Source organism: Arvicanthis niloticus, chromosome X (assembly GCF_011762505.2).
Source record: "Arvicanthis niloticus isolate mArvNil1 chromosome X, mArvNil1.pat.X, whole genome shotgun sequence".
Classification (NCBI taxonomy): Eukaryota; Metazoa; Chordata; class Mammalia; order Rodentia; family Muridae; genus Arvicanthis; species Arvicanthis niloticus.
This window is the reverse complement of record NC_047679.1, coordinates 87,173,378-87,191,746: the sequence shown is the minus strand read 5'-3', so window position 1 is coordinate 87,191,746 and position 18,369 is coordinate 87,173,378. Positions and strand designations below refer to the sequence as shown.

The following is an 18,369-nucleotide window of genomic DNA, read 5'->3' as shown; positions in this document are numbered from 1 at the left end:
CATGCCAACAGGCCTAGAAGAAAGCTGAGGGGCAAGCTGAAAAGCTGAGACAGGCTGAGGGGCAGAGACTCAGACAGAAGGATAGCCTGTGGGCCCTAGAGGCAGAGAGGCAAGCCAAGGAGACCAGGCGCTGATGTGGTTAGGGGCAGACCAACAGATGTAGAGATGGGCAGAAGAGCAATCTGAAGAGCCAAGGAGCTGAGAGACAGGCCAAGAGGTCAAGAGGCAGGCAGGCCCAGGGGCAGAAGTGCAGGCTGAGGGGCAGAAAGGCAGGCCAAGGGATTGAGGGGAAAGCAGAGTGGGCCTGAGAGACCAAATCTTCTAGGTTTAGACACCATTTTAGAGAACTTGACCTAAGTTTGAACTCAGGTAAACTAACAGGCATTTGTTTACAAGTTACTCCACAACAAAAACCCGGACCTAGCTCCAGTCTCTAGGCTCATACCCCAACAAGACCAAGGTCTCCAGGTTATTACCCTAACAAATCTGCACTCCCCAGGTTACAAGCCCACCCCACTGCCTAAAAACCACCAATGCAGAGGGGGAACAGAAGCTAAGTTAATGATATGACTCCCTGTCTTAGCTGATCTTCACTTCCCTGAGAAAGGCACAGCCCAGAACTTCTGGCTTTCTTCCCTGGCCCCTCTTGCTGACTTGTGTGGAGGCTGAGGCCTGGCTGTCTCTGCTAGGTAGTGCCACCACTGCTGATTCATGTTTGCTATCCTGACTCAACCAACCTGGACTGCTGGTGTATCTGTGAGATGTTTGCAAACAGACTGAACTCCTGCTGCTCACCTGTGAACTGAACTGCCAATTTCCAGACAACACAAATGGGAGTTGCTCTAAAGAACCTTTCTAAACAGGTCCACTTCCCCCCTATTCTTTATTTTCCACTACCTCTGGTGGATGGTGGTTACAAGGGAAGTTAAAACATATAAGAACCATCATTAAAAATAGGTTTTGAAAAAATTAAAGTTACAACCATCTACCTGTTGTTCATATGAAACAGCTTTAAACATAGATACTGCCTTAGTATAAAAGGATAGATGAATGTACTCCATCCAATGGGACCAGGTATCAAGGATGCATTGCTAGCCTAATATATGACAAAATAGATGTGAAACTAAAAATAATTTGAAGAGATAAAGGAAGACTCGTCATTTTAATCCTAAGAATAGTTAATCAAGAAGATAATACTATCTTAAACACATGTACCAAACTGTGGTGTGCCCCTTTTGGAAAAAAAAATGTACTACTGGATTTAAAGGCACAGATTAACAACAATCCATTAATAGTAGGTGATTTCAATACCCAATTTTTTCCAATAAGTAGGTCATCTGGACATATACAGAGAATCATCAGGATTAACTAGTTATCATATATCACACAGACTTAACAGATATCCACAGAATATTTCACCCAAATGATATGAATATGCATCCTACTCTGGAGCACATGGAAGCTTTCTAAAATAGACCACATTCTGGGACACACACACAGAGAGAGACAGAGAGAGAGAGAAAGAGAGAGAGAGAGAGAGAGAGAGAGAGAGAGAGAGAGAGAGAGAGATCATCGTTATTTTCACTCCTTGCATTCTATCTTATCACAATGCAAAAAACTTAAAAATGACAATAAAGGAACCTTTACTAAATACATAATAATACTGAAAGAGTAATTTAAAAACAAGTCCAAGGCTAGATGGATTCACAGAAGAATCCTACCAGACTTCCAAAGAAGGTCTACAGTGAATCCTCCTTAAACTAATCAAAACAATAGAAACAGACAGAGCACTCCCAAACTTCTATGAAGCCAGTATCACTCTAATACCCAAACCAGGTCAAGACACAACAACAACAAAAGAAAAGTACAGCCCAGTATCCCTGATACATGTAAATTTTAAAATGCATAATAAAATATTTCCACACAGAATACAGGCATACATCAGAAAGATTATACACTGTGAACAAGTTGGCTTTCTACCAGAAATGCAGGGATGATTTGACACATTTAGGTTGATAAATATAATAAATTACATAAATAGACTTAAAGACTCTAATGGGGAAAGGGGCAACTGAGCACACACATATATATCTGTAGCTCATTAAGGGACCCCTCGACAGCCATTCAGTCTAAGTCTAGCAGTATTTACAAAACAGTGCCTGTTCATCTGTTGCAGCCCTCTCCACTCCATGATTGGCGGCCACTGTTTCCCGGCCCAAGCTGCCACTCCAGTCTGCGGGTCAGGGTCGAGAGAGAGAGAGAGAGAGAGAGAGAGAGAGAGAGAGAGAGACAGCGCGCGAGGATAAAGGGGAAGAGACGCGAAGAATGGAGACAAGACAGAGGTTCTGATCAAGTCTCATTTATTGAAGGGATATCTGGGGTATTTATAGGCTTTTGCCACATGCCTTGTAGGCACGAGGATACCACATGCCTTGCAGGTGTTGATATAACATAAGCCTTACAGGTGTCTATAACATGGATAGCACGTGCACCATGCGCCTTACAGGCGTGGATAGCACATGCACCTTATAGGCATGTATGGCGTGAATAGCACGTGGACAACATGTGAACCGCATGCCTTGCATGCGTGCGCCTTGCAGCTGGGGGCAGTAAACAGCAAAACAAAATATGTGGGATATCAGAGTGTGCTTCAGCTGTTGTAGGCTGTTGAAAACCAAGTCTCATGTGAGGGTATATGGCTCAAGATGGCTGCAAAGCTGATAGCCGCTTTCTGCTAAAAGTCGGCTCCCAACATTCATCTGTCTGCAGACCAAGACGTGGAATCATGGAGAGTATAAATGGACTTTCTGCCTAGCTGTAGAAGTAAAATTTCCCCCACCTTTGCAGTCAGTTTTGAAAAGGGATAGAGAAAAGCCTCAAAATATGCACTACTCTAAGAGGCCATGAAAGGAAGAGAGAGGAATTGCGCTCAGAACTCTGTTAACAGGCTTTACTTATCAATGTATTTGGATGGCATCCTGGCTATCTCCCCAGGCCCATTTGCCAACACACTCTGCTTTATACTTCCATGCTCCAGCAATATCACAGTCTTGTAATTGTCCAAACTGCCACCATTGAGTACCATAAACCATACTGATTACTGTCCAGGTATTTTATTCAAGTTACCTCCTAAACCTGGACTGTGCCTCTCCATCTTTACCTAACTATAGCCCTGAGATTCAACTGAGGTGACTCTTTTTCTAGAATGTATCCTGATCACCTCAGATAGGTTAGCTGTAACCTGCTATGGCTCCTTTGAGACTTTGAGATTATTTCATTACATTATTCAGTTTATTTGCCTTTCTGCTGTGGGACCACTGACCTCAGAAGTACACAGAAGATGTCTGATATCTTATTCATTCATGTTTGCAGAGTTCTTGGCATAATTGTTTATCATATAAGATATAGTCAATAAATCCTTGGGAAGTGACTTAAGGTGAACTTTGTCATTATGAGGACACAATTTCTTATTTTCCCGTAACCTTGTAAACACCCAGTCGTTTAACATTTCTGTAAACATCCAGTCTTTTAACAATTTTCATAATTTTATTCTTTATTTTTTTTATAATTTCATTATGGGTATACTTTATTTTTGTCATATCTTTCTCCTTCCCTCCTCCAACTCCCCCTATACTGCTACCCCTCTCAAAGTCATGTTCTCATTCTCTGTTTCATATATGTGTATGGAGGGCTACTTGGGCATGGGTAACCTAGTTGAGGGCTGTCCTCTCAGAAGCAAACTGACTATCCAACCCTCAGCAGTCTTTGACTCCTGTATATCTTCAGCTAGGCATAGGTCTTGTAGCCCTTCCCCCATCTTTGCTGAAATGTTGACTAATATCTAATCCTTCCGGTGTTGGAGCCAGGGCCTCACTATGCAAACCAGGCTGGGCTTGAACTTGGATTCTTCCTGCGTGAGCTTCTGAATGCTGTGATGACAGGTGTGAGCCACTTTGTCCAGTTTAGATAACTGGTTAATATTTACTGAACATTCTTTGTCTTCTTGTCTTTCTCCTAGATATCTTAATTACTAACCAACCTCTTATACATACTTCCTTATGATTTGTGCTAAAATATTTATAGAGAAAAATACAGTTTCAGGAGTAAGATTCGGATCCTGGCAAGCAGCTCATAAAAAGTACGTTTCTTCCAGTCTTTACAATCCACCGAACATCCTTCCTTCTAGGAAGTACTCCTAGATTGATTCCAGCCCACCATTTTAAAATAATCATATTTCTTTCTTTCTTCTATTTCGATAATTATGTATTTTTCTACTGATTTCATCTCTGTCAGATGAATTCTAGTGCTCAGGATTTATTTGAGGTCAGAAAATTATAGCTACTCTGTGTGATCCTTTTGTATTCCATAATATTCCACATTGCTATGACCTTGTTGTGTGCTAGATTATAAAGGCTTAAAAGTTGGCCTGAAAATACAGCATAAGCATTCTAGTGAAAAGACAAAGCGCAAGTGAATTGGGAAATGGTGGCACAATTTACATAAAAACACACAATGGCATTCCATCCCAACAAAACAACTTCTCCTTGCTCTTCTTTCAAATCTTTATTGCGGCACACATGCTGGAGGGAGATACCACTGTGCTGCTACTCTACATTTAAAGAAGCCTTAAGATGTATGTCAGTTAAGTCTATGTCAATCATGACAATAAAGGTCCCATTCACATACTTCTGAGAATAATATGATGAAAGTCCCCTACCCTTGAAGACTTAATCATGTTATGCATCATTCCCCCCTGGTTGGCTGGTAATAAGCACTCTCTTGAGCTTTTGAAACCAAAAGACATCACTTTGCCAGCAGAGCAGCAGTTTCTGATGCAGCCTTGTAATCAGCTCTTTATGCTGAGTTCAGTTCGGCTTCAATCTACCAAATTGGCTTTGGACGGTGGAATTTTCACACTAAGACTTGATTTTCCATTATGTGTTCCAGTTCGGAATACCAAACACAAATGGCCACCTGGCCACTGGTTAGCTGCCAACAGAGCATAGTTGTACTGTAATTAAGAATTACTTTGTGTGCATATCAGCCTGCTGAGCTGGCAGATGGACACTGACCACAGAAGGTGGCGACCTCCACCCTTTGAAATCTTCCCATTACAGTTTCATCTCCCTGGAGTTTCAAAGACACGCCAAATGTTCTCATTAGCACACTGGTGGGTATGCGAAATAGAAATGCAACTGGCTTAACATGTGGCATCTCCTATGCGTTAAGGGGACATCCAGCAGGGACATTTACAATTGAGTTCTCTATTCCATCCTCACGTTGACTTCAAGCAGTCAGTAAGCAGCATTATCTCTATCTAACAGTCAAGGATACTGAAGCTCAGAGCAGTTAAGTTATTTCAATCATATACATGATCATATACATGATTGAGCCAAACCTAGCATCCAGGTCCTGTGTTCTTTTTCTTCCATAATGTTGGTTTTCTTAGCAATGAGATACAAGTGGCCTGTTTTCTGCCTCTGCTCCTATGTTTATATCATAGGAGGACAAGGAGTCTATTGGTAATTGTATTTAGCATTTTGCCTAGGTTTGGCCTGCCCTCAGTTTTCCTCTTTAAAACAAACAAAAACAAACAAACAAACACTCCAGCCGTTTCTAACTAAATCCAACATGCCCATCTTGTATGCTTCTTGCCCATTTTGCCCAAAACAGTTACTTACTAGAGTGTGTCAGCTTTATACACTGGACAATTCAGTGCATTACGCAGCATCTATACTCAAAAATCCTGGAAAGCATTTTCACTCCCAGGAGTATTAGGTTCTTACCTCTGTTGAGAACACATGAGCACTGCTACATGCAGCTTTAAGGTGACACTGTGCCAACCTGTAAAGAAATTTAGGAAAGATATCAGCTTCACTAGGCATGATATGATACATATTTTAATCCCAGCACTCAGGAAAAAGAGGCAGGAGGACTGATGCATGTCCAAAGCTAGCCTGGTGTATGTGGCAAGGTTGTTTCAACCCACCACCCCAATCCTAGAGGGAAAAAGAAGTTAATTTTATCTCATATTCCTCATTGGCCATCCCTTTCATACACAGCCTCGAACAAAAGCTTCCTACACACAGACTCTCCTGGTACTTACCACAAGGTCTGTAGTTTGCAGTGAAGGTGTTTCAACCCTTCACACTGGACCCGCACACCCTTGTCACCTAAAGCATTATCATTGAGCTCAGGGCCTCTCAGACGTTGATTGCTATAAAATACAAAGCACAAATTCTGACCACATACTCTGGTCCAGTGACAGGCCTGCAATACAGAGAATGATGCCATCATCTTATCTGCTCCAGGAGACTTTAGAACTTGTCTATAAAAGCACACTAGAAAATTCAAATGACATGTGAAAAAGATCCCTTGGGCCAGGGATAAGCAGAGATTCGGGGAAAGGGATGTTTTATTCCCTTTATATTAACTCCTGCTTCATAGTTTTCTTCCTTTGAGATTCAGTCAGCTGGACAAGAATTTTAATTTAATTTTAGGGGTTGCTGTGACATCATGAACTCTATCCATACCCACAATTCATTATATCCAGGTTAGATTCATTAACTGACAGGCTGCTTTAGTCCTTCACATATCTATCAATTTCAGTCTCGAATCTCCACTTTATCATGAATTAGCATCAGTCTTGTCAGGCTCTGGGTAGAGCTGAGGACTTCTGCAAAAGGCTTACAACAAGCTACAGAGAGGGGCCACTCAAAGTCTAGAGAAATGGCAAGGTGAGTTGGCTCTTAAGATTCCCAAATGATAAAGCCCAGGAAAGACAAGGGCAAGAACATACAAAAGATTCTCAGGGATGTCCTTTGCAGGCAGCAGACTTTTCAAAGACACAGGACTCCTATGTCCCCTAGGACAGTACCAAAAATAAATAGTTATTGTAAAGTCCAAGAGTTCTAACCAGGTAGCAAGTTCAACCTAATCAAAGAAAATGAGAAAAGCAGTCATTAGAGCTATTTTGGATTTCTGAGGACATTCTACTAATATCTTTGCTTCCTCTCTTGAGGTCTGGCTCCTATCTCACCTTCCCAGAGAAGCCCCTCCTGAAATCTTCAGCATAAAGGGGCTTCTTCAGCTTCCTTAGTTCAGCTGATGTTATATAAGTGTCCCTAAGGGCAACCTTGTAATCTGGAGACACTGTAATAATACCATTCATATCTAGCCCGATATCTAACATACATAGCTATTCTTGTACTATTATCACTATTATATTTTTATTATTTAAAACAATTTTAAATTTAAATATATCTTATCATAATCTTCCCTTCCCCAAAGTAAAGTGGAAATTTCTGGTTTCTTTGGAGACTCAGTTATGTTATAATGATGTTTTTCTGGGACAAACAGGTGAAAGACTGTTTTGCTAAAGCAGACACATCAAAGGATGTCTTGCTGAAGTTAACACAGGTAAAAGGATGTTTTGCTAGAGCAGACCTGTGCAAGGAAGCATGCTGTTCAGAAGGAATATAAATATGATCCCACAGACAGTGGGAGCTCAAGCATTGGTTTGCCTTGTTCTGCCTCGTTAGTCTTTGCTGATGACACACCCACATTGGTTTGCCATATATTGTGTTGTTGAGCTTTGCTTGTGGTGGCTTCATAGAGAGAAACTCACCAAAAAACTTCTCAGGAGGTTCCTGCAGCCTCTTGCCACTTCCACGGACTTGGGCTGGTTGCTGAGCCTCACAGTTTCTTCTGGACTGAACTGCTCTTGTTGGTTTACATGTGATGTCTGCCGAGTGGACTGGTCTGCAGCTGCTGATTCCTGTTTGGTGTTTGATAGTGGACTGCACTGAGAACAATGAAGATTGGGATCTCCTCAAAGAACTATTTGTAAACAGGTTCACTTTCCCCCATATCCTAGTAACCTTTCTTTTCTTTTCACTACCTTTGGTGGGTGGTGGGCTAAAGACGTTGAACCCTTATTAAAGTAGGTTGTAAAAAATGTATGCCTACAACCAAGTTGTTCCAGATTCTCTCCCCCTCCCTACTTATACAAGTTTTTTTCTCACAAATGAAAACCCAATACAATGATAAAACACCCCCAAACCAAAAAAAGCAAAAATAAAATAAAATCACATTTAAAAACAAATACCAAACTGTAATCAAATAAAAGCACAGAAAAAGCTGCGGAGTCCAATTATATGTTGGTCAACTACTATTTCTGAACACAATGACTATGCTAGAGTAGTTGTTATGCCCAGTTTTAACTCTATTGGACAAACCTGATCTTCTTTCTCCCAGCGGGTATAGTTTGCTTGTTAATGTTCAGTGGTGCTGGACAAACTGAATGGCTTCATATGTAGAAAAACCAAAATACATCCACACTTATCACCCTGCACAAAAATTAACTCTAAATGGATCAAAGGCCTCAACATAAAACTAGATACACTGAACCCAACAGAAAAGAATATAAGAAATAGCTTTGAACTCATACAAGAAAAGACTTTATGAACTAAACACCTATAGCACAGGCCCTAAGATAATGAATAAGACATCATGAATCTGAAAAGAATCTGCACAGCAAAGGACACTGTCATTTGGACAAAGTGGCAGCCTACAGAATGGGAAAATTTTTTCACCCCCTAGAAATCTGATAGAGGGCTAATATCCAAAATATATTAAAAACTCAATAAACTAGACATCAAGAAAACAAATAACCTAGTTTAAAATGGGAACAGATAAAAACAGAATTCTCAAGAGAAAACTCAAATGGCTGAGAAACATTTAAAGAAATGTTCAGCATCTTTAACCATCAAGTAAATCAAATCAAAGTACTTTGAGAGTTCATCTTAACACCTCTCAGAATGGATAAGATCAACAAAACAAGCTCATACTGGCAAGAATGTGGAGTAATAGGAACATTCCTCCATTGCTGGTGAGAATGCAAACTCAAACAGCCACTATAAAAAAATCAGTGTGGCATTTCCTCAGGAAGATTGAAATCAATCTACTTCAAGATCCACCTATATCATTCTTGGGCATATACCCAAAAGATGCTTGCTTCTACCACAGAGACACTTGCTTAACTATGTCCACTGCTTCTATATTCATAATAGCCAGAAACTAGAAACAACCTAGATGTCTCTCAACAGAAAAATGGATAAAGAAAATGTGCTACATTTACACAATGGTGTATTACTCAGCTATTATTTAAAAATGACATCATGAAATTTGCAGGGAAAAAATGGATGGAGCTAGAAAATCATATGGTATGTGTTCATTTATATGTAGATAATGATAACCATGCTACAATCAATGAAAGCACAAATGATAGGGGCTAGAAGGAACAGATCTTGTTTTAAAGGGGAATAGAATAGATAGCTATGGAGAGATGAGGGGAGTTCTAAAATGGGAGGATCAGTGGGAAGGAGAAGAAAGAGGAGGGAGAGCAGAGGGAGGGAATACGAGAAAGGGCAGCTAAAACCGAGGGGCATTTCAGAGATAGTAGTATGGAAATCTAAGACAGTAGAACCATCCTAAAATACGTGCATATAAAAAGACAATCTAAATGAAATCTCCAAAAAAAGAGGGGAAACAGAATCCCAACTGCACATCTCTTATCATCCACAGCTACTCTTTATGTAGTTAATATATTTGTAGGGTAGATTTTGGAATACCATCCTCAGTATACAGTAGAATTAAATTTTTTCTCATCCCTAATTTTAGTAACAGTTCTCAAATGCTTTAACCTCCTTTCTAGCCCACCACCCACCAGAGGTAGTGGAAAAAGAAAGGTTATTAGAACACAGGGGAAGTGGACCTGTGTAGAAATTGTTCTTTGGTGCAAATCCCATCTGCTTTGTCAGGAAATCAGCAGTTTGGTTCACAGGAATCAGCAGCAGCAGCTGGATTCACTCACAAACACTTCACAGATATACCAGCAGTCTAGTTCGGTAGAGTCAGGATAGCAAACACGAATCAGCAGAGGTGGCACTACCTAACAGAGATAGCCAGAGTCAACAGGAGAGTTTAGGACCAGCAGGGCTACCAGGAAAAGTCTTTGTTGTGCCTCTCTCAGTGAAGCAAAGGTCAGCAATGATGCCAGACCAAGAGACATTGCAAAGCTAGCTATGCAAGCAAGCCTCTGTCACAGTCTGCTGAGTCCTATTTATACTCCCTCTAAATATCACCTGTCCTGCACAGGTCTCGCCTCACCACATGTCTTGCCTCAGCACATGAGCCTGTCTTAACAAAACTCCATGTATCTATCAGCTGACATCATTCTGCCAATCAGCCCAAATCCTCAGAAGTGTCAAGAAGCCGCCAGACCACCACCAGAAGTTTTTTTTGGGGGGGGGGGTATTTTTCTCTATGGGGTCTCAACAAATGGAGTTCAGCTATGTAATATAAGGCAGATAAATACATGTGTATCCTTTAGTGAAGAATCCTTCATCACACATCCTTTCACATGTTTGCTTTTAGCAAAACATCCTTTCACCTTTATCTGCTTCAGCGAAATGTTCCTTCATGAGTCTACCTTAGTCTTTCACTTGTGCCCACTTCAGAAAAACACTCCTTCGAGTGTTTGCTCCAGCAAAACACCATCAAACTGACTTTCGAAAGAACCCTTAAAGTTTCCACTTCACTATCCCCTGAATGCAACAGAGAGCTAAGTGACAGCAAAGTGCTGAGATCTTTATTGGAGCTGCATAATCCAGGGAAAGCAGAATGCAGCCTAGTGGTCTCGATGTTCAGATCTAACTTATATTAAAACAGTTATAGGGAGAAAGCTATAGAAATCATGTCATCCTCTGGACCTGGGCTCCGAATTCTCAGTCCTTTCTGCAGCCAAGATGGCAGGGAGGCAACTCTAGAACTGGAGCAGTCCACTTACTATCACTAACTCTGCTGTTACCCTTGAGCAAGTAGTTGGATTTGCTACCCACCTCAGAGGATGGCTATGTACCAGATGTACCTACCAAGTCTGAGCCCCCTGTTGCCTAAATTTCTCAGCGTGTTCATGTCTGACCCTCCATGTCAGACTCCTAAGTACCCAAAATGCACAATTTTTCCTATAACCACACCAATGACCAAATTAAGTGTGGTGAACTGTCTGAGATAGATAGATAGATAGATAGATAGATAGATAGATAGATAGATAGATAGATAGATAGAATACTTTTTTACTTTTGAGTGCATTTGCACGTTTGCATGTGTCCTTATGTATCACGGTACATATGTAGAGGTGAGAGGACATCTTGCAGGGAGGCATTTCTTTTTTCCAGCATGTGGATCCCCGAGATCAAACGAAAGTTTTCAGGCTTGGCAAGCACCTTTACCTGCCGAGCTGTCTCAGCAGCTCTATAAACAAACACCTTCCGTCTTCTCTTGTTCCCTGACTTTTGCACAGGCTGCTCCCTGTGAGTACCCACAGTCCCTCCTCTTTCTGCTATCATTTCTTCATCTGCATACCTCGTATTCAATTTTGTTTCTCCTCACACAGGTGCTCAAATATTTCTTCCTCATATTTCTTGATCTTCCATATCTTATTCACATTAGGATAAATTGTGTATACTTTCTGTGTTCCTACAACACAGTCTCTATTTTTCTTATAGTATTTTTCTCACTGGATTATCATCTGATTTTTCTATAATATTTTTCCTTTTAAAATGCATTTTTGAGTGAATAGTTTATATCTTAAGTATCTCTATTTTTTGAGCATCTATCATAGTAAGAAGCACCAGGTAACTTATTAAACAAATTAAAAGAATTAATCTCATTAATAAGGAATTACCTTTTACCAGAACAATTCTGTTTCCTGAAATGTCATTTTCTTCACAGACAAATTGGTCTGACACCTCCTTCACTGTCTTGTGTCCAGAGATCTCTTCTCAGTATTTGAAACCAATCAGTATCTGAGACTTGCAATTCAAGAAGAAGTACCCTGGAAGGTTCTGGAAAGAAGTGTTTGTGTGAAAGATTAAAATAGCAAGCTGTATATTGCAGACATTGATGGAAAGAACTGTAGGGTAATTTGTTATTTTTTATTCATATCACTCTTGTCCAATTTGTTTTGGGGCACATAAACAAGGCAATGAGGTCATTCTTCTCTCTAACGCTTGTACAGGTGCCTTAGCTCTTCTGCTTCCCGTGGGGTGTTAGCTTCCATTCTTGGAATCAATTAGTGGCTCACTGAGCTTGAATTTAGTGAAGCCAAATCAGAAGCCAAGCTTTGCAATCTCTCTGTGAAAGTTTAAACGATACAGACTGCAAGTTACAGAAGGCTCAATTAAATTGCAATTGTTAGTTACCATTATGCAGTGATTTTTAATATAAAATTCAATATAGATGCTATTTCTGTGATTAAGATGCACTCACAGAATCACATGAAGGAACAATAACAGTGACAGTCTTTTTAAATGTCCCTATGTAGCATGGTTCACAAGGGAATTTTTATTTCAACTGGAAACATCAATGAAAATAACACACATTTATTGAATAATTACTTTGTGCTAATTGTGGTAAATGCTCTGAATGCGTGATTTCCTTTAGTCTGCACAATAGCTCAGAGGTCTAGCTTATTATTTTTCTGTCGGCAGAAAAGGAAATGGACAGGTCACACCATTAGGCTAAATATATAGCAAAACAAGACACAATTCTAAATCCCAATGTAATTGACATTAAGGTCCATGGTATTTGTGCTAGGTAGTTTTATGCCAAAAAGAGAGGACTTCAACTGAGAAAATATCTCCCTAAGATCCAACTATAAGGCATTTCTTCAATTAGTGACTGATGGGGAGGGCCCCGCCCTTTGTACCCTTTGTGGGTGGTGCCATCCCTGGGCTGATCATCCTGGGTTCTATAAGAAGGCAAAATGAGCAAGCCAGGGGAAGCAAGCCAGTAAGCAGCACTCCCCTAATGGCCTCTGCATTAGCTTCTGCCTGTGTGAGTTTCTACAACCTTTTCCTCGGCAAATTGCTTTAGGTCATAGTGTTTCATGGCAGCAACCCTAAGACACTTGGCTTAGTGTTCCATAGCAGCAACCCTAAGACACTTGGCTTAAGGTTTTTATTTTTATTCGTGTTATTCCCTTCATCAAATTGTATTTATATTTTCTCCCTTCCTTTGCCTCACATTCTTTGTTTTTCTATTTCCTTTCTTTTATTTAACCTTTGTTCATCTTCCCTTTCTAGCTCTCTTATTTAATTCACTTATTATCATTATTATTTTTACCTTATTTAATTTCTAGCTTTATAACTTACTAAGGTGGTTTGACTGAAAATGTCTCCTATTGGCTCATATTTTCACAAGCTTAGTTCTGGGAAGGATGACGAGGTGTATCCTTGTTGCAGGTGGTGTGTCACTAGGAGTGGGCTTTGAGGTTTGAAAAGTCCACACCAGGCCCAGTGTCTCTCTTTGCCCACTGCCTGTGGACTAGGATGTAAAGTTCTCAGTTATTCTCCCAGGGGCATGCCTGGCTGCTTCCTGATATGATGAAAATGACTAATCCTCTGAAATGGTAAGCAAGTCCCTCATTAAATGCCTTCTTATGCTTTTAAAGAGTTGCCTTGGTCCTGCTGCTTAGCACAGACACCCGCCTGGTCTGCTCCTGTGCGGACACTGGATTCAAAGACATCCTAGAGGGACCACCGAACCCAGAGCGGCAGGTAAGAACACTCACACACTGCTCTAAGCCCGCCCCAGACCCATAACTGGGTGCAGGCAGCTCAGGTTCCAGCAGACACCCAAACCAGGCCCCTGTGGAATACCACTCCCCTTCTGCTTCTTGCCTGGGCCTGCTGCCTGGAGCAGACACCCACCTGGTCTGCCCCTGTGTGAACACCAGATCCTGAGACATCCTAGAGAGACCACTGAACCCAGAGAGGCAGACACCCACCTGGTCTGCTCCTGTGTGGACACCAGATACCAAGACATCCTAGAAGAGACACTGCACCCAGAGAAGCAGACACCTAGATGGTTTGCCACAGTGGAGACACCATATCCTGAGACATCCTAGAGGAGCCACTGTACTCAGAGCAACTGGAGCTTAAGATTAAAAGATCACAGAGACATCTGGACCCTGAGGAGTTCAGACACAAGCAGGATAACTGGAAAGGCAGGCTCCAGTCAGAGATAGTGACTGCAGGCAGCACTAGAGTTATCCAGATGGCGAAAGGCAAGCACAAGAAAGTAAGCAAAAGAATTCAAAGTTACATGGCATCATCAGAACCCAGTTCTCCCATCATAGCAAGCCCTGAACATTCCATCACACTGGAAAAGCAAGGTTCAGAATCAAAATCACTTCTCATGACGATGATAGAGGACTTTAAGAAGGACATAAACAACACTCTCAAAGAATTTAAGGAGAGCACAGGTAAACAGGTAGACGCCCTTAAAGAAGAAACACAAAAATCCCTTAAAGAATTGCAAGAAAACACAATCAAACAGGTGAAGAAATTAAACAAAACCATCCAGGATCTAAAAAGGGAAGTAGAAACAATCAAGAAATCACAAAGGGAGACTATCCTGGAGATAGAAAAACTAGGAAAAAGATCAGGAGTCATAGACACAAGTATTACCAAAAGAATACAAGAGATAGAAGAGAGAATCTCATGTGCAGAAGATACCATGGAAAACATTGACACAACTGTCAAAGAAAATGCAAAATACAAAAAGCTACTAACCCAAAACATCCAGGAAATCCAGGACACAATGAGAAGGCCAAATCTAAGGATAATAGGTATAGATGAGGGTGAAGACTCCCAACTTAAAGGACCAATAAATATCTTCAACAAAATTATAGAGGAAAACTTTCTTAACCTACAGAAAGAGATGTCCAGAAATATACAAGAAGCCTATAGAACTCCAAATAGCCTAGACCAGAAAAGAAATACCTCTCGCCACATAATAATCAAAACATCAAATGTACAAAACAAAGAAAAATACTAAAAGCAGTAAGGGAAAAAGGTAAAGTAACATATAAAGGCAGACCTATAAGAATTACACCAGACTTCTCACCAGACACTATAAAAGCCAGAAGATCCTGGACTGATATCATACAGACCCTAAGAGAACATAAATGCCAGCCTAGATTACTATACCCAACAAAACACTCAATCAATATTTATGGAGAAACCAAGATATTCCATGACAAAACCAAATTTACACAATATCTTACCACTAATCCAGCACTTCAAAGGATAATTGGCGGAAAACTCCAACACAAGGAGGGATACTATAACCTAAAAAAACGAAGAAAGTAATCTTCCAACAACCACAAAAGAAGATAACTACACAAACATAATTCCACCTCCAATAACAAAAATAACAGGAAGCAACATTCATTTTTCCTTAATATCAATGGACTCAACTCTCCAATAAAAAGACATAGACTATTAGACTGGATACATAAACACGACCCAGCATTTTGCTGCATATGGGAAATGCACCTCTGTGAAAAAGACAGACACTACCTCAGAGTAAAAGGATGGAAAACAATCTTCAAAGCAAATGGTCCCTAGAAACAAGCTGGAGTAGCGATTCTAATATCAAATTAAATCGACTTTCAACCAAAAGTAATCAAAAAAGATAAGGAAGGACACTTCATACTCATCAAAGGAAAAATGTACCAAAATGAACTCTCAATTCTGAATATCTATGCCCCAAATGCAAGAGAATCCACATACATAAAAGAAAATTTACTAAAGCTTGAAGCATACATTGCACCTCACACAATAATAGTGGGAAATTTCAACACCCCACTCTCAGCAATGGACAGATCATGGAAACAGAAACTAAACAGAGGGACAATGAAATTAACAGAAGGTATGAACCAATTGGACTTAACTGATATCTATAGAACATTTCATCCTAAAACAAAAGAATATACCTTTTCCTCAGCACCTCATAGTACCTTCTCCAAAATAGACCATATAATTGGTCACAAAACAGGCCTCAACAGATACAAAAAGATTGAAATAATTCCTTGTACCCTGTCAGGCCACCATGGACTACGGCTGGTCTTTAATAATGACAAAAACAATGGAATGCCTCATACATGTGGAAACTGAACAATGAATGCTCTACTCAGTGATGACTTGGTCAAGAAAGAAATAGAGAAAGAAATTAAAGACTTTTTAGAATTTAATGAAAATGGGGACACATCATACCAAAACTTGTAGGATTCCATGAAAGCAGTACTAATAGGAAAACTCATAGCTCTAAGTGCCTACAAAAAGAAACTGGAAAGAGCATACACTAACAACTTGACAGCACACCTGAAAGTGTTAGAACAAAAAGAAGCTAATATACCCAAGAGGAGTAGACAGCAGGAAATAATCAAACTCAGGGCTGAAATCAACCAAGATGAAACAAAAAGAACTATACAAAATATCAACAAAACCAGGAGCTGATTCTTTGAGAAAATCAACAAGATAGATAAACCCTTAGCCAGACTAACCAAAGGGCTCAGAGACAGTACTCAATAAAATCAGAACTGAAAGGGAGACATAACAACAGAAACTGAGGAAATTTAAAAAATTGTCAGATCCTACTACAAAGGCCTATACTCAACAAAATTGGAAAATCTGGATGAAATGGACAATTTCCTAGACAGATACCAAGTATCAAAATTAAATCAGGAGCAGATAAACCATCTAAACAGCTCCATAACCCCTAAAGAAATAGAAGCAGTCATTAAAAGTCTCCCCACCAAAAAAGTCCAGGACCAGATGGTTTTAGTGCAGAATTCTATCAGACCTTCCAGGAAGACCTAATACCAATTCTCTTCAAACTATTCCACAGAATAGAAACAGAAGGAAGAATACCCAATTCGTTCTATGAAGCTACAATTACACTCATACCTAAACCCCACAAAGACCCTACAAAAAAGAGAACTACAGACCAATTTCTCTTATGAATATTGATGCAAAAATATTCAATAAAATTCTCAAAAAACGAATCCAAGAACACATCAAAACAATCATCCATCATGATCAAGTAGGCTTTATCCCAGGAATGTAGGGACGGTTCAATATTCAGAAATCCATCAATGTAATCCACTATATAAACAAACTCAAAGAAAATAAACCACATGATCATCTCACTAGATGCTGAGAAAGCATTTGACAAAATTCAACACCCCTTCATGTTAAAATTCTTGGAAAGATCAGGAATTCAAGGCCCATACCTAAACATAGTAAAAGCAATATACAGCAAGCCAGTAGCCAACATCAAACTAAATGGAGAGAAACTTGAAGCAATCCCACTAAGATCAGGGACCAGACAAGGCTGCCCACTCTCACCCTACCTATTCAATATAGTACTGGAATTCCTAAAATAATAGCCAGAAGCTAGAAAGAACACAGATGTCCTTCAACATAGGAATGGATACAAAAAATGTGGTACATTTACACAGTGGAGTATTACTCAGATATTAAAAATAATGAATTCGAGAAATTCTTAGGTAAATGGATGGAACTAGAAATTATCATCCTTAGTGAGTTAATCCAATCACAAAAGAACACACATGGTATTTACTCACTGATAAGCAGATGTTAGCCCAAAAGCTTGGAATAGCCAAGACTCAACTAACAGGCCACATGAAGCTCATGAAGAAGGAAGACCAAGTGTGGATGCCTCAGTCCTACTTAGAAGGAGTAACTAAAATACTCAAGGGAGCAAATATGGAAACAAAGTGTGGGACAGAAACTGAAGGAGGAGCCATCTGGAGACCATTACCCCTGGGTATCCATCCCATGTGCAGTCACCTAAGCTAGACACTGATGTGGGTGGCAGGGAAGTGCATGCTGACAAGAGCCTGATATAGCTGTCTCCTTAGAGGTCTGCCAAAGGCTGACACATTCAGAGGCAGATGTTCACAGCTAACCACTGATCTTATCAAGTGTTTCCCAATGGAGAAGTTAGAGAGAAGACTGAAGGAGCAGAAAGTGTTGGTGGCCCCATGAGGAGAGCAACAATACCAACCAACCAGAGCTCCCCAGGGTCTAAACCACCAGCCTGGGAGCACATAGGGAGGGACCCATGACTCCATCTGTATATGTAGGGGAGGATGGTCTTGTTGGGCATGGGTGGGAGAGGAGATTCTTGGTCCCATGAAGGCTGAACACCGAGTGTGTGGGGAAATTCGAGGGTGGGGAGGTGGGAGGGGGGTAGGTGGGGGCACATCCTCATAGAAGCATGAGGAGGAGGGATGGGATAGGAGGTTCCTGGGTGGTGGGGGGAAGGGGAATTAGGGGATAAAATCTGAAATGTAAATATAATATCCAATAATAATAATTAAAAAAAGAGTGGCCTTGGTCATGCTGTCTCTTTACAGCAACAGTACCATAACTAAGACACTTACAACTACATTTTTTTAACCATTTCTTTGTATATAGTGGTATAGCAGTTGGT

The 18,369-nt window shown here is 40.4% G+C and overlaps 1 long non-coding RNA gene across 4 annotated transcripts in view; it reads right to left on the bottom strand.

Annotated features, from left to right (window-relative positions):
- LOC143435612 (uncharacterized) overlaps positions 1 to 18,369 on the bottom strand; it is a 57,023-nt gene that overhangs the window by 6,989 nt on the left and 31,665 nt on the right. For 2 of the 4 annotated variants that reach the window (XR_013106096.1, XR_013106099.1), the window contains exons 2-5: positions 11,750 to 11,909; positions 7,628 to 7,804; positions 6,107 to 6,270; positions 5,787 to 5,844 (exon numbers count right to left, since the gene is read on the bottom strand). This is a non-coding gene — a long non-coding RNA (uncharacterized LOC143435612). The remainder of the gene's footprint in view (positions 1 to 5,786; positions 5,845 to 6,106; positions 6,271 to 7,627; positions 7,805 to 11,749; positions 11,910 to 18,369) is intronic. The other 2 variants (XR_013106097.1, XR_013106098.1) reach the window with 2 other exon arrangements.